This window comes from Anopheles arabiensis, chromosome 3 (genome assembly GCF_016920715.1).
Source record: "Anopheles arabiensis isolate DONGOLA chromosome 3, AaraD3, whole genome shotgun sequence".
NCBI lineage: Eukaryota > Metazoa > Arthropoda > Insecta > Diptera > Culicidae > Anopheles > Anopheles arabiensis.
In genome coordinates this window covers 51828536-51844446 of record NC_053518.1, presented here as the reverse complement: position 1 = coordinate 51844446, position 15911 = coordinate 51828536, and the positions used below count along the sequence as shown (strand labels likewise).

Sequence of the window (15911 nt, the reverse complement as noted above, 5' to 3'; positions counted from 1 at the left end):
CCCTTACTGCTTTCATCAGCGATGCATACATGCAAATGAAACCGAATGATCATCTTATCCTTCTTGGCGACTTCAATCAACCGGCGTTAGGGTGGTCGCCTGCAGCCGCAGTAAGGTCAGATTCATCTTTACCTATGAGACATTATGTGCCACATATCTCTTTGAATTCATCCAGTTCCTGCTTTTTGGATGTGTTAAATTTGCATGAACTCTATCAGCTGAACGGGGTGCATAACCATTCAAATCATTATCTGGACCTGGTGCTCTCTAACTCTGCTGCTGCTGCTTGTTCTTCTGTGTATCCTGCTTCGTCACTGCTCCTGCCTCAGGATGCCCATCATCCTGCTCTCGAAATTGCGTTACCGTCTTCTTTATTTAGGGCTAGTAGGGTTAGGAATGAATTGCCTTCTGCTCCTAATTCATTGAGTGTTCGTTATAATTTTCGTCTTACAGACTATCGTAAACTTAATTCTATTCTATCTCGTGCCGACTGGTCTTTTTTTTATCAATGTACATCGGTCGACGAGGCTGTCCTATCGTTTAATGCTTTGTAAACCTCTGCACTCCTTTCATGTACACCTATTTTTCGATCCCCTCCTAATCCTCCCTGGTCCAATCGTACTCTTCGCAACCTCAAAAAGGATCGTATGAAATTTCTTAGCAGATATCGTCTGAACCGATCCGCCTACAACTTTCGTTTATTTAAGTACGCTGCCTCTGCGCATCGATTGTACAACAGGGCTCGTTTTGAGGCCTATTCGAGTAGACTGCAATCGCGTTTCCGTTCTGATCCAGCATCCTTCTGGCAATTTGTTAGGGTACGAAGAGGGTGCAATACGTTACCTAACGAAATGGTACTTGATTCTCTAACTGCCTCTACTCCTGTTGAGATTTGTGAACTCTTCTCTGCTCATTTTTCCCAAATGTTTGAGCCACCGGTTAGTGACCCTAACCTTATCGAGGGTGGGCTACTCTACACGCCAGAGAACTTAATTAATCTCTCTGATATTTCAGTTAGCTCTGAAACAGTTGTACAGGTGTTATTTGAGTTGAAACGTTCTTTCACTCCTGGTCCAGATGGCATTCCTGCCTCAGTTTTAATAAACTGTAAGGACGTGCTTGCTCCACACCTTGCAAAAATTTTCAACCTTTCACTTTCTCTCGGGGTCTTTCCTGCTCTTTGGAAATCCTGTTGGCTTTTTCCGGTACACAAAAAGGGGTGCCGTAGCATTGTCTCTAATTATCGTGGGATAACTCAAACATGTGCCACAGCCAAAACTTTTGAGCTATGTATCTTTCCAACCATACTTCATAGTTGTAGTTCCGCTATTAGCCCTAAACAGCATGGTTTTATGCCTGGTAGGTCTACTTCAACTAATCTCATGTCTTTTGTTACCAATATTTTCAGATCTTTTGAGGCATGTACCCAACTTGATGCAATATACACTGACTTTCATGCTGCATTTGATAGTTTGCCCCACTCTTTACTATTAGCTAAACTATCTAAACTTGGTTTTGGTGATGGCATTATAAGCTGGCTGTCCTCATATTTAAGTAATCGATCTCGCAGGGTTAAAACCGGGTCGTACTTATCTGAGGAGTTTTTTTGTACGTCAGGTGTCCCTCAGGGTTGTGTGCTAAGTCCACTTCTGTTTTCTTTGTTCATCAATGATATCTGTAATGTTTTACAAAATCTTTTATCGGATGATATCAAAATCTTTTTACCTGTGTCCTCTTCTTCTGATTGTATGAGTCTTCAGCATTACCTTAATCCATTTGTTCATTGGTGTTCATCCAACTTACTTCGCTTGTGCCCTGATAAATGTTCTGTTATTTCTTTCTCTCACTCTCTTTCTCCTATTTTATTTAACTATACTCTCTCTAACTCGTCTCTCTCTCGTGTTATGTCCATCCGTGACCTTGGTATTATACTCGACAGTCGTCTTAACTTTAAACTGCAGCTTGATGAGTGTTGCGTGCGAAGTGCATGAAGAATAAAAAATCAAAATCAAAAGACAGAAGATCGGTGAATTTCCACGAAACGCCAGCCGTACCCCTCACGATGAACGTCGCTACCAGCACGCGCAGCACCGGTACCGTCTACACAAAGGATTGCTCGATGGATTGATCGATGCGGAATTTCTGGAATCGCCAGTGCAAACAGATGTCGCCGGGAGTGACAATGGAAACCGGGAGCGCAATGGGAGTTTGGGACAAACGGGAATGGGAGTGGGAGGAAAGGCGTAGAATTTTGGGTTAGTATCGTGCAGAAAAAATATGAAATTTTCGTATATAAAGCCGGCTCAAGCTGGAGCCAAATCAGATTCGAACGATAAGCCAAAGAGTTAAGAGCTTCATTTCAGAACATCCGAAATAATCCGAATCTCTCAAGGAACGATCCCCCTTTTTGTTGCATAGACTCCCGAGGCAGCGAGGAGCACTAGCTGAAAGGCTTGGAGAATTCCCCGTTGTAGCCGTAGGAGCCGGAACCTTCGCCCGGCAGAGCCCCTCGGCCGCAACAATTAGGTTCTACTAAAAGCTAATCGAACCCTTGGGTTTATTTTACGTTTTACCTCTATTTTTAGAGATCAAAGCTTCCTAATAATCCTTTATTGTGCTCTGGTAAGGCCTCTTCTTGAATATGCTAGTCGGTTCGGTACTGCCTCACTACCTCCCTATGAAACGCGATTGCAGTTATTCAATTTTCACTCTTTAAGCTTCCGCCGTCAAGTGTCTCAGGCATGTTTTATTGGTGGCTTATTACTTTCTGATACTGATGCTCCTGATTTACTCTCGTCCATCTCGTTGTATGTTCCCTCTTGTTCCCTTCGTCCTCGTGATCCTCTGTCAATTGAAACACGTCATACTCTTTATACTTTCAATGATCCTATTCTATCCTGTTTCAGGTTGTTTAACCATTTTTACTATCTCTTTGATTTCGACTCCTCTCTCAACTCTTTCCGTAACCGTATTTTTTCTTCTAATTCTCTTTAATTATTCTTGTAAGTTTCATTAAGTTTTGATAGTCTCTACGCTCTACCTATGTTTTTTTTTCTTTAATTTTTTTTGCTAGGTCAAGACTAGTTTAGTTAGGCTTAGTTTTTCATGAATTATTTTGTTTATTTGTTAGGGTTTATTTAGTTTTAAGTCTGCTTTATTTAGCCTTGATGGCGGATATTGAATTAATAAATGAAATGAAATGAAACCTTTAGCGAACCCGCTTCGTTTCTTGTTGTGTTTCCAGTCCATTTTAGGCAAATGGGACTGGGAGTTCCCTCTACTTTAAGCTCCTCTACCAGGGAATGATCAACAAACGTAGAGGACGATCCATTATCAATGAATGCAACGGTACGAATGGTTTTATTTGAGCCGTAGAGGACCACTGGTACATATTGAAAGAGGATGCCGTCACTTGAGCCACAGTGGGTAAAACAATGCTCCTGAGATACCACCGCTTGCCGGGCAGTTTCAGCTTCTTCGTGCAGCAATGGATGATGCATTCCGTCACACCCATCTCTCCCACACTCAGACTTCACATAACAGCCATTGTTATGGAACTTCAAACACTTCCGGCACAACTCTTGTCTCCTCACAAATGCTCGCCTATCGGTAGGAGTCAAATTAAGGAATCTAAAACACTCGCCTAGACTTCTACAAGTACCGCGACACATTGCCTGCGCCTACACGTACGGTCCAAAACAGCCGAAGTCATACAAAATCATGAAAAAGTCTGTGCCTTTACGTTCCGGCTACTTCGTCGAGTAAACCCGACCTTAACCGAGCCAACCCGAATAGATGTGTTCGATAAACATGTGTGCGTATCAGGTAGCAGCATTTGTACTGCTTACCTGCCGTATGCCGCTGTGATACCGAGCGAGACGCATAGACAACGCGTCTAGAGGACATGTGTAGCCGAGAGGAAAGTTTTTGTGTCTCTTTTGCCTTGTCCTTGCCTTTAGATCCATCAGGATCCCATCAGGGTGTAGCATGCATACCTTTCGGGTACGTTCGTGGTATAAGCTCTGTCCCTCTCATGTTAATGGTGAAGATACAATCGTATGCAATCGGCTCTGTATTCGGGCGTGGGCAGGCCCGTGGACGCCGTTTGTACGCACCCATTAGGCACGAGCGTTGACGGGGTGCTTCGTTAGTAGAGGTAGTTTCATGAACATTTAAATACGCCCGGGCCCTTCTAGGTGGTTGTGATCGATCGGTATTCCCACGGTTATATTGGTCGGTGTTAGTGTTGGGACTCACCTCTAGCTTTGCGCCCGCTCCTATCTCCGCGATCCACTTACCGAAATCCATAAGCGTTACCTCAGGTAGGCGCAGTTTGTACCGCCCCCATTCCAAGCGCGTAGTCGGGGGAAGCTTCGCCGATAGTTCCTTCAGAAGCGCGACGTTGCATTGGTAGGCGCGTAGTAAACTTCGATGATGAGTTTCCCATTCCTTTCGAGTGTTAGAATCCTATTTGTCGCATAACATGTGCGCCAAAAGCACATTCCAACCATTCGTACAGAAACCAACCATCTCCACCATTTTGATCGTTCGCTCGAAACCGTCTAGCAAAATGATGAGGGACTCGTAACTTTCACGTTTTGCGGGAGAAGTGGCGAACAGATCATCCAGATAGCACCGCACTAATACTTTTTTTATTTTCGTAGCGGGTTTTAAGCAACTCCCATGCAACGCTATAATTTGCTCCTGTCGTTTCTACTGCGTCGATCACTTGTGCTGCTTCTTTGGAAACCACTCGTTTTAGAGAAATTAATTTATCTACATCCGATAATCCAGGATGCCCATCAATCATCCCAACAGACAAAGCCGAAGTCGCTCGAAGGAAATAAGGTTCGAGATGGGTTCGAGGGAGCTTATCGCTCGAACCCTTGCTCGACTTCGAGCGGAAGCGATGGCTCGAACTTTTCTTCGTGCAAAAAGCCGAAATTAGTTCGGGTTACGAATGGGAAAGAAGCAAAACAACACACGCACACACACTGTGCAGTTTGATTTTGGGGCGTTCCTTTTTTCACGTTCGCCTTGGGGGGCAAGGGCCAGGTGGGGTGAACGGCAGGTTAAGCCTGGAGCCGCTTGTGCTTTGTGGAATCCTCTTTGCTGCCTGTTTGCCTGTGAACTGATGGAGAGTTATTTTTGTATATGGATTAAAGGGTACTTACCGCCGGGTCTTGATCCAGCGTTTGTGATGGGAGAAATGTTTGAAACCAGCCGGTCAAACAATTTAACCATTTATTACATCGCGCTTGGCGAGATTATTAATGAAATAAGAATGGATCTTTTCCATCGTTTGATTTTTGTCTAGTATCACAGGCGCTAGCTTCCGCGCAATGAACAGATACCCGCTTACTGCTGAACATTTAAAATATGTGTGTTCGAAGAAAGCAACAGGTTTTTGATAAATATCTTTGAAACTATTCATCGTATCCAAAAACGATCTTCGAGAGCTAGATTCAGCAACTCAAAATATACTTAGAAAAAGTTTTTCATATTTTTGTTTTTTTTTTTTTCATTACGGGTTCAGAAACTTTTTTTTAAATCGATAATATAATCAATCTTAGCAATGCGGCTTTTTAGCGCGGTTCCTATGAAAATATTATCTATAGAAACTTTCACGTGCATTTTAATGAAATATTTGAAAAGTGGCCGGCCTTGTAGTACAGTCGTCAACTCGTCCGACTTAACAACATGCCCGTCATGGGTTCAATCCCCAAAAATAGACCGTGCCGCCATACGTAGGATTGACTATCCTGCTATGGTGGGAAATCAATTAGTCACTGAAATCCAAGCCCAAAAGTGGTACAGGCAGGCCTTGACCGACAACGGTTGTTGAGCCAAAGAAGAAGAAAAAGATTTGAAAAATGGGGAAAAATTTAGAAAATGGTGAAAACAATAACATAGTAAGCAAATATTGCAAAGAACATACAGTTTTTCATAATCATGAGCATGAATCCCACCGCGCGAAAAAATAGCACACCCTTCCCTCAGCAGCGTTGGTATTGGACTGATAAAACCATGGGGAATTGTTCGGGTCCCTCAACTGAACGAGAAAACCCCGCTGCTTCCCATCTTCATCTATACATTCGCTCCGCGCACACACACATCTACACGCGCTGTGTTTGCAGCTGTAGAACTTGATGCAGAATGCATGCTTTCTCGCTCTGGCACAGAGTAAAAGGTTCGAGCGACTTCGGCTTTGTTTGGTGGGAACACACACACGCACAAGGCGACACCCGAAATCTGGTGCGATACCGGCTTTCAGTGGAGCAAGTACACACATGCACACATTTGGCCACACCAGCGCTCTGTTCTAGTGCAGGTAGTTTTCTGCAGTCCACGGTGATACTACACACAGCCACGCACTTGGCGATACACGCTGTGTGGTGGACGTTCAGAATTCAGTGGTGCAAATACACACATGCATACACTTGGCGACACACGCTCTGCTGTGCGGTGAGATTTATGTTCTGTGTCCAGTGGTGCAAATATACACACACACGCACTTGGCTACACACGCAGTACGGCGCGGTTGGCTTGGCAGAAGCGCATACACACATTCACGCAGTAGGCTTCACTTTCAGTCCAGTGAGGTTGGTGCTTGTGTGGTGTTTCAGCGCTTGGCGGATAAACCCCGTAAAAAATGAAGTTTTGTTTAATTTGAGGTAAGTAAAAGTGGTTAAAATTATCAACCAACATCCCCCCTTCCAATTAATATCATTTTTTTTCCATTTCATGTGTGTTTCACGGCGAACGGAGACAACAAAAACCTGTGGCTGTGTCGTAGTGTTGGAGCAGTGGCCCGTACAGTGCAGCGAAAAAAACCAGGAGCAACTGCGATGAGGAACAGAAAGTGCTGTGCTGAATTAGTTTTTTTTCACTGTGCGAGTGTAAAAAGTGTTTTTTTTAAATTATGTGCGTTGATTTAGAATTAAGTGCAGTGATTATTGTGCAAGTGTTGTGTTTTTTTGTATTCTATGTTGGTTCGATATTCAATAAATCGAATTACGATAGTATAATGGTGTGCACTGTATCATTTCGGAAAGAACACCTGGCAAAAAAGGGGGAGGGGGCTATTTTAACGAAGGGTCGTGCCGAGCCCCGTTCGGGTTTTGCTTCGGCTTCGGGACCCGACGGATCACTTGAATAATTTCGCCAACTCAAGTTCTTTTTCAAGCGCGTTTTCAAGCGATCTCTGAGTGCTGGTGCCCGGTGGGGTTCTTTTTCAAGCGCGTTTTCAAGCGATCTCTGAGTGCTGGTGCCCGGTGGGGTTAGCTCGAAGCGACGTCGCTCGAACTCATCATACCGCTTCTCTTCTTCCTCCCACTGCACTTCGTCGCCCGTCTCCAGCAACGAAGCGTGCCTTCTCTCGAAGGCGGCCGCAATTGTCGTTAACTGCTTCGTACACGCTTGTAGGTATGACAAATCAGGAACTGCAGCTTCCACTGCTTTCACGAGAGAATCCATCCTACGCATTAAATGCGCTTGATAACGTCCGACTACACTTGCCATCGATGTCGTTTCCTTTGGACTTGACGATGCTTGCACATCCACAAATGTAGATATTTCCGGATTCGACATTTCCGCACTTTCACTACTCCAACTAAACAATTACTTAAAACGGTGAAAGTTATCAGCAATACTATATAATCCGATCGAAGGACCAAATTTTATGTAGGGGATTCTCGATACAACTTTTCCGTTCGGCTTCTGGTTTTTGACTAACTTTATTTCCTATCATTCTTTACATGTATTCGCTTATTCGGGCACGATTAGTGTAGCGCCTGGGAACGATCGTGTAACATCGGGTTTTTGGCTATCTGTACTAATTCAATACTTAACATAATGGACACTTTAATTTGCCGGCCATTGCATATCTTTTAATTTAAAATTATTATTTAATGCCCAAGGAGTTGTTTCACAAAGACACATTCAGATCTGCTTTTTATATATTTATGTAAAACAGTGGTTGTTTACAAAAAAAACTCATAAAGCAATTCCGAAACTGTCTTTTTAAATAACTCCTTTAATAAAACATCGTTATTTTAAATAGAAAGATATCACTATTATAAAATTCTAGGCAAGGCTGATGAGCGTTACTTTCCAGCGGTATCTTGTTTTTAGTGTTTTGAAATGTATGGAGAAGAATTATACAAATTACAGTCAGAGTTTAATAAATGAACGTTTTTCCGTGATCTTTTGAGATTTTGCTGTACATGGGCTTAGCTAAAAAATGTCCTTTAAGACGTGTAAGTTAAGTTTTCCAAAAAGTGGTCCAAAGAACTGGATCCGGATGTATGAAAACGTTGCGAAAACATTCATACGAAAAAGTAACTGAAACAGATAACCTTCTTTTAGGAGTAACGGGTCATGTAGGCCTATACAGGCTTTCGATACTTAGTACCACTTAGCCGGATAGTCAATCCTTGCTTAGGGCCATGGGATGGGCATGTTAAGATGTCCGAGATGACGATAGTACCGCGGGACTCCTCGATACAACAAGAAATAAAAATAGGAAATCTGGACTGGATGGTTCCATAATTGAGTCAGATTCAGGTACTATTCAGGTCCCGAAATATAAAAGGGAGCAGTATCAGGGATCGTAATCAGGATCTGTTCCATGACTGCCATTGCATCTTAATCATTTCAAGGATCATTATGGGGTTCAGTTCCAGTACCGAAAGGTATATGTTGCAGGATCTGCTTGGAATCAGGAACAGTTCCAGGACTGATCAGTGTAAGGGGTTCAGTGCAGGGGTTCAGTGTAAGTTCTGATGTAGATTCGGGATCAATTCCAAGGCCGGTACGGTTTTAGGAGTCGTTATACCCGTTATAGCCGTTATGTATACAATTTCAGTATCGGTAGGGTAAATGTACCGATAGTGGTGCAATTTGTAGGGGTACAGATCCCTACTAGCAATGAGAATGAAAAAGTGTGCGACTTTCAGGCGAGGGGCATGTAGAAGCATGGGGAGACGGTTGGAAATTCGCGGAATTGCTCGGAGGCGCGAGCGTGTTTTGGTTTCTACACAGTTTTTGCACTCACACAATTACACATGTGTGAATGTGTGCGTTCACTTTCATCCTGCGCGCTCAGTTTGGTTTTCTCGCAGCGGCATGCGGGTATCGGTGTCTCGCTCGCACTAGTGCAGCGAGTGTTCCTCTGTGCGCTCCCTTTCTTGCTACCACACGAAATCGTCAGTTCAGCTCAAGCGTTCGCCGTGAAAGGCTGCGCGCGTGTTAGCCTAAGTCCCGGGCGATCGAAGTTTCGCTAAGTGTTGAAGTGTTGTGCACATTGAAATGAAGCTGCGCTTTTCTTTCACCATTAAACTGAAATGTGTGATTTGCGCTGCTCTATTTCAATGTTTTTTTTGCTGTTTTGAACATCAACTACGGGATCCACGCAGTTAGACGGCTATTTAAAATACGACGATTTTTTTATATAATGAATGTGTGTGGTTTGAAGCAAGATTGTGTGAAGCAATGTATTTAAATGTGCTTTTATTTGCAATAAAAGTGATAAAATGCAAACCAAGTTTGATGTGTTCAAGTTTTTGTTTTGATTCGGGTGCACCAAGTCCGAATGAAGGGAAGCGCACAGCGCGCTACGAAAGAAACGAGCGGGAGGGGGTGTCAGTCCAGCGCAGCGCAATTCGCTGGAATCAAGTGCCCGCTTGGCAAAATGTCGCGCGACATGCATGCTTGAAATCGATGCTTGTTAACATTTTATTTCAAGCATCGTGAGTGTCCCAGCGTGAGCGCTGAGCGCACCTCCCCTCATTCTCAATGCCGCGTTTTTGGTTAATCCTCGCTCCCACCCTTTCTTTCCTTCTCCTCAACGAACCCACCATTCCCGCGAGCGTAGACCGATCAAAAAATTCTAGGAAATTCGGACAGTAAGTGTGCAGTTCACAGAGCTATTCGGGAATATTTCAATTCATGATGGTGCGTGCTAGACGAACGAAACGTTGGCTGCTTGCTCCACCGATGGCGCGTGCTGTTGGAAGAAAAACACTTGCGGTTGGATGCGTTTTCCTGAGGAATGAAAGATATATCGAGCATTAGAATGGTGAACAAAACTAGTACTTTTTAAAACTTACCGATCACGAAGATATTTTAAATTGAACTGCAACTCTGTATGCCCTATCCATCTGCTTTGATCTGTTATCAGGAGCTTTGGTGATGAAACAGCTAGGTGTGATAGAAAATAATAGAAGAATAAACAAACATTAAAAGCAGTACGATTGTTAGAACACAAACATCATTTGGAAGATTCTTCTTATGCATACACTTACCCGTAGATCAAGTAACAAAACAAACTGCATTTACGCCTGCGTTGACATCTTTCATGATTTACTTAACCACTTTTCTATAAACATTTTATAATTTTCGCTGCATCTTCCGGCACCGATCCTTTCCAAATGAAATTTGCATTCGTTCTGGCAATGAGTTTCGAACGATCAAAACACAACGCGAGAGTGAAGAACACAAAGTAAATGGCACTATGTACAAGTGTTGATCATATGGTCAAAATAAAGTATAATGGAATTTATTTTACTTCAAATGAATTGATTTTATTCTGATTTACATTTCAACTATTGTTATCAGCCTAGTTGATAATGTTGAAAATTTTAATGAAGTGAAAACATCATTACCAGATAAATGAAACGATAATCGACGCTTTTTGACCATATCGAATTATGATCGTCTTTACACATAGTGTCATCTCTGGCGCTTCAGGGTCTCACGCTCAGAGCAAAAATTCTCGCAACTTCGCAACGGTGGGAGCGTTCAGCTGTGGAGGGCTGGAGGAGTGCGAGTGTGTGTCTCATGCACACAGCGAAATTTTGGTCAACACCTCGATGGTGGGAGCGTTTTTCCATGGGATGGGGTAGTGGAGTGCGAGTGTGTCGCATGATTCCTTCAAAACTAGGGCCAAGGGGTAGCGAGAGGCATCAAAATGAGTTACTCTTTGCCAAGCGGGTGGGAGGGGGTACCAGTTCAGCGCAGCGCAAGCCGAAAGAAACGGGGAGGAAGGGATATGATGCCTACTAGCAATGAGAATGAAAAAGTGTGCAACTTTCAGGCGAGGGGCATGTAGAAGCATGGGGAGACGGTTGAAAATACGCGGAATTACGCGGAGGCGCGAGCGTGTTTTGGTTTCTATACAGTTTTTGCACTCACACAATTACACATGTGTGAATGTGTGCGTTCACTTTCAGCCTGCGCGCTCAGTTTGGTTTTCTCGCAGCGGCATGCGGGTATCGGTGTCTCGCTCGCACTAGTGCAGCGAGTGTTCCTCTGTGCGCTCCCTTTCTTGCTACCACACGAAATCGTCAGTTCAGCTCAAGCGTTCGCCGTGAAAGGCTGCGCGCGTGTTAGCCTAAGTCCCGGGCGATCGAAGTTTCGCTAAGTGTTGAAGTGTTGTGCACATTGAAATGAAGCTGCGCTTATTTTTTATCGTTTATCCTAAATGTGTGATTTGCGTTGCTTCATTTTAATATTTGTTTGCTGTATTGAACATCAACAACGGTATCCATGCAGTTAGGCGACTATTTTAAATACGGCGATTTTTTTATATAAATAATGTGTGTGATTTTGTGGCAAGATTGTGTGAAGCTATGTGTGAAAATGCCCCTTTATTTGCAATAAAAGTGATAAAATATAAACCAAGTTTGATGTGTTCAAGTTTTTGTTTTGATTCGGGTGCACCAAGTCCGAATGAAGGGAAGCGCACAGCGCGCTACGAAAGAAACGAGCGGGAGGGGGTGTCAGTCCAGCGCAGCGCAATTCGCTGGAATCAAGTGGGTGGGGGTACCAGTTCAGCGCAGCACAAGCCGAAAGAAACGGGAAGGAAGGGGTATGAGGAAAATACGATGAAACAGCGCGAGCGAGCGTTCTTTACAGCAAGAGCGCTTCCCCGACAGACAAAGAGAACGAAATTTTCAGGCGAGGGGTAGGTAGAAACACGCGGTGGGGGCCCGGCCCAAGATCGGATTCAAAGTCCGTTGTTTTTTTATTATTATTATTATTATTATTTATTAATCTTCAACGGGCCGTATGGCCTAATTAAGATGTAACAGTTCAATACAAAAAAAAAATACATAGCAAAACAAGATTTGCATCGCAATTCACTGCGGCCACGGCAAAAGCCGGAGACGTTCCTTGAAGCACTGAGTTGAGATGTCGAAGTCGAAGCAATCCGAGACAGTGTTGAAGACAGCCGACATGCGGAACATAGGGTCTGACCGACCAGCACTGGAACGGGGTTGAGCGAGCCGTAGAGTTTCTCTAGACCTAAGTGTTCGGGATGGTGCATACCCAAGTAACAAAATCGACATGCTTTCTCATTCTACCCAATAGATCAGTAAACCTGAGAGAGCGAGAAAGCATGTCGATTTTGTCGCTTGGTAGATATCGACTCGATGCAACAATGGCGATGAGTCGATAGAGCCATTTAGCAATCCAGCGATGAAAGAACACTGTGCATTGCGTCTTCTAACCGAAAGAGGTTCAAGGCCTAGAAGACGGCACCGCGCAGCATACGGAGGAAGATTATTGCGATCCTGCCAGGGAAGTAGGCGTAGGGCATATCTCGTGAGCTTACGTTGAATCGCCTCAATTCGAGCAATTGAAGAAGCGGTAGTTGGGCTCCAGACTACGCACGAATATTCCAGAACCGAACGAACGATACAGTTGTACACAGCTTTGATGCACATGGGGTTGCGGAATTCATTAGTTGTCCGGATAACCACGCCAAGTAATTGATTTCCTCTGGCTACAACGTCATCGATATGCTGTTTATAGTTCAAACTAGAGTCAAGCAGAACGCCCAGGTCTTTGGCATAATTTTGTGCCGTCCATGAAGTAGGTCCCAGTCACTGGGCTCCTGCATCGACTAAAAGACACACAGTAGCATTTCTCGATGCAGATAGTCAGTCCATTACGCTTGCACCACGAACAGAAAATTTCGATGCAGTCTTGTAGGAATGTACAATCACCTGTGTTGTTAATAGGCGCAAAAATTTTTGCGTCGTCGGCAAACAGACTGATACTGTCGAGAGGTAAAGCGAGGGTAACATCGTTGATAAACAATATGAAGAGAAGCGGGCCAATGTTGCTTCCTTGTGGCACACCCGAGCTGCTGACTATTTCTTTGGACATGTGCTTATCAATTTTCACGATGTATGTGCGATTAATTAGGTACGACTTAAGCCACTGTACGAGCGGGCTGGGAACTCCTAGCTTATCGAGTTTAGCGAGAAGAATTGCGTGCGGAAGAGAGTCGAATGCTGCTTTTAGATCGGTATAAATTGCATCGACTTGAGCTCCGGCATCAATTTGACTAGTGCAATAGGTTACAAATTCAACCAGGTTCGTGGTAGTCGACTTTTTGGCACGAATCCATGTTGATACGGACTTAGGTAGCTGCGGCTTGCATGTAGCAGATTTTTGTATATCACTAGTTCGAACACCTTGGCAATGGCACACAAGGATGTAATACCCCGGTAGTTGATGGCATCTGTCCTGTCGCCCTTTTTGTAAATAGGAACCATCCAAGATTTCCTCCATGCTTTGGGAAAGTAGCCATTGGCTAGCGATGCATTGAACAATTTTGCAAGGATAGGTGCTACTGTCGTTTGACAGCGTTTCAGCACGGTAGAAGGAATTCCGTCGGGTCCAGGAGCGAAGGAAGGCTTTAGTTGCGCTAGGGCAGATAAAACGATCTCACTGTCGATGAAAGGAGTGCTCATGTTAATTGCTCCAGCCGGAGTGTTGACGAGAGCAGCATCAATGGTATCGGTATCATTCATGGCCGGTGAAAAGCAATCTGCGAAGCGATCCGCGAAGAGATTGCACATTTCATTAGTGTTGGCACTTGTTGCTCCTTTGTACGTAATGGATTTCGGTGTATGCGTGGATTTTGTTTTGCTGTTGTAGAAGCGCCAAAACGAGTCAGGCCACCTGCAGAGGTTACGTTGAATTTTACTCAAATATCTGCGATATCGAAACCTGTTATAGCTGCAGTATAAAGAGTGCGTGTCAAAGTAGATCGAGCGAGATCTTTGGCAGCGGCGCGTTTGGTAGTGACGATAAGCAGCTCTTTTTACACGTTTGAGTCGTTTGAGTGTGCGGTCCGCCCAGGGGGGGTTAGGTTTAGGACGCTGAACTGGGACGCATACAACAAAAGCTTGCAGCATGAAGGACGAGAATGAACATACTGCTTCGTCAAGTGAAATAAAATTGGAACAATGAAAGCTATTGTTAAACATTGATATCATGTCGTTCAGTTTCACATAGTCAGCTTTAGCAAAGTTATAACGATAAAATGCGGTTGTCGTCGAGTTTTGTCGAGTCGTCGAATTGCGTCGGGTCGACGAGTTAATACGTATATTGAAGTCTAACGCCGGATGGTAGGAGTCAAGAGGTACAAGCGGAACAACACTTGGAAAGACAGGCGAACACAATTTAGCTGCAGCATTGTTAGCGTAGAGCAGGTCAAGCATGCGTCCGTGTGAATTATTGATGTGATTAAGTTGCACTAATCCGTTAAATTTAAATCCATCCACAAAGGTGTTGTTGGCCAGTGAGCGCGCAGTTGGTTCATAGTGCGTGATTGATGAGTATGCTGGCGAGGACGAAGGATCAGCTGTGGACCAGCTTATGCTAGGCTGATTGAAATCGCCAATAACAAACAGCAGATCCGAAGGCTTCAGTGTGAAAGTGAAGCTGCTGATACAATCATGTAGAGAGCGAAGAGTCGATATCTCGGAGCTAAGCTGCGGTGGAATGTATACTACCATGACGTACAGATGTGCGTTATTACAGGCGACGCGCACACAAATATACTCGAGAGAACGATCACGGGAAGGTAATTCTATCGACTCGTATGCGTTAGAAACGGCTAGCAAAACACCACCACCGCGAGAGCTAGAGCCGCTGAGAGAGCGATCACAGCGGTAAACAGAGAAGTTGTTGTTGAAGAGAAGAGCAGATGGAATGTTGTCAACAAGCCAAGTTTCCGAGAGTGCGATGAGATCGAAGTCAGCCTCCGATACAGCTAAGTGAAATTCTTTTGTTTTAGTACGCAAACCTCTAACGTTTTGATAATAGCAGCTTAAATACTCAGCGGTAGCGTTGTCATTGTGGCGGTTGGATAAAGCGGGTAAACGGTAAGTCAATTGAGCTGCGTTGTCAGAGCATGAGGCTTGGCGTGTTTGTTGCGTGCAATGAGCGGAACTTCGTCTAGTTGAGAAAAAAGCGATCGATTGTAGACTGGTGTAGATGCGGAGATGAAGCACGGTGGTTTTGGGGCGGTCCAGAAACAAGTGTTGAGTTGGGTGCTTCCAAGGTATCATTCACCGGGGGGTGACACTGTTGTGATGATGTTGTTTCAGGATCAGGTGGAGTAGACGTGCGTGCGGCTAAACGGTGAGTCGTTGTTGGTGTGCGTGTGGTGTAGCGGTGTTCAGTACTAGTAGCTGGTGTGCGTGTAGTAAAGCGGTTTCGGGTGGCTATAGGAGATGAGGTTTGGTGGTCGTGTTGACGGGATTGAAAAAACTCACGTACACCGATACCGACGGGCCAGGTGGATGGTGTGAGTGCCGCATCTCGAAGGATAGCCGGTACCCTCACTTTGAATGAAAGCCAATTCATGCTGTCCACACTAACCCCTCTTCTATAACGCAGGCTAACCCCTCTTCTATAAAGCAGGCAATACGCTATAACGTCATCGGTGGCTAAGCGACGCTTTACAGATGCGACCACTTGTTCCACGGTGACGGCCGTTGATAAGCGGGATAGGCGGATCCAGATCCTATCTGTGAATGGCTCACGAGGTGCAGCTTGAAGCGGTGATGATAACGGATCGGTTCCCACCAGTTCATGCGGTTGTGTAGATG

At 44.5% G+C, this 15911-nt stretch overlaps 1 long non-coding RNA gene across 1 annotated transcript; it reads right to left on the bottom strand.

Moving 5' to 3' along the window:
• Positions 1 to 9672: 9672 nt before the first annotated feature.
• LOC120902509 lies at positions 9673 to 10618 on the bottom strand. The gene is made up of 3 exons (XR_005739424.1): positions 10305 to 10618; positions 10110 to 10200; positions 9673 to 10044 (listed from the first exon to the last, which is right to left on the bottom strand). It is a non-coding gene; the product is annotated as an uncharacterized LOC120902509 (long non-coding RNA).
• Between the last annotated feature and the right edge of the window lie 5293 nt (positions 10619 to 15911).